Source organism: Pseudomyrmex gracilis, unplaced genomic scaffold (genome assembly GCF_002006095.1).
Source record: "Pseudomyrmex gracilis isolate BER0280 unplaced genomic scaffold, ASM200609v1 scaffold_1849, whole genome shotgun sequence".
NCBI classification, from domain to species: Eukaryota; Metazoa; Arthropoda; class Insecta; order Hymenoptera; family Formicidae; genus Pseudomyrmex; species Pseudomyrmex gracilis.
In genome coordinates this window covers 9,546-10,925 of record NW_018022433.1, presented here as the reverse complement: position 1 = coordinate 10,925, position 1,380 = coordinate 9,546, and positions in this window count along the sequence as shown.

Here is a 1,380-nt window from a genome sequence, read left to right as displayed (position 1 = left end):
TATTTCTAAATGTTGATTCCTTAATGTGGTTCGCATGATATAAGAAACAAATTTGTATTATAAGGTTTTGTTCCTATAATATATAAATTATTATCAGTTTTGTTCCTATAATATATAAATTTATTATCTTGATTTTTAGCGATATTAAGGACGCAGGCGATAGTATTATCCTTTAATATAACGCAGTTATTTTTATTATTGTTTAAATAAAATAAAACAAGTTAAATAAAATAAATCTAAATACACTGTTTTATATTNTTCTATATACTATATGTAATCACGTTCATGATTCAATGGACCATTTTTATGATCTCTTCCAAGAAATCTTTTGTTACGCACTTCAGAGAAGTTAATAAAAATTTAATTCATGAAGTCTTTGATAAATCTGTTGAAGTGGTTTATCTCCTTTTCGGATTAATTTTTGTTTTTATTAAGTTATCAATGTAGTTTTAGTAAGAACGGCTCTAAGTTTTTAAATTATTTCTAAAGTGGAAAATATAGGCCGAGTGNAGTCTAAACACGGTGGTTAATGTGTCAGATAGTTATGAATTTATTATTAAACTGTTACAGATATTTTGACTACCATTTCTGATTTCAAAATTTATTATTATATAGATATATTGAAAANGACCGGAACTACGGTCAAAACGTCTGTAACGTTTTAATAATAAATTCACAACTTTCTGACACATTAACAACCGTGTCTAAACTCCAATCGGCCTATATTTTCCACCTTAGAAGTAATTTAATATTAAAAATATCTATAACCTTACAATATTACAGTAATATTCTTGATATATCACCGCAACATTACTGTGATATATCATCGTAATATTACTGAAAATAATGCGATTCGACGGACATTTTAATATTACTGTGATATTACAACAATATTACTATGATATTTCTACTATATTAGAGTGTAATATTGCAATCAAAAAACAATATTACTGTGATTTTGCAGTAATATTACGTGCTATGTGGGCATGCATATGACTACTTTATATTGTATTAATTTTATGGTACGTACTGTGTCTGGTTATCCTTCAATACATTCTAATATTTGTTTATTTGTAGAAATTGATAAGGACTTAAAAATATAGTCGAAACGTTTTTCAACTGCATATTTCTATGTATTATTTATTTATGCACGTCTTCCTGCATTGACTCTATCATCGCCCTTTACACTACTTTTTTACTTTGAAAATAATATAACTTCTAGTCCAAAATATTCCGTTCTTTATATTACACAAAATGTACTTTTAACTTTAAATATGATTAATATATTTGAAGAATTGATAACACATTCATATGATCTTTTTAACATGTCATAGAATAAATTTAATTAAAAGTATTATAATAAAATATGTACAGACAAGT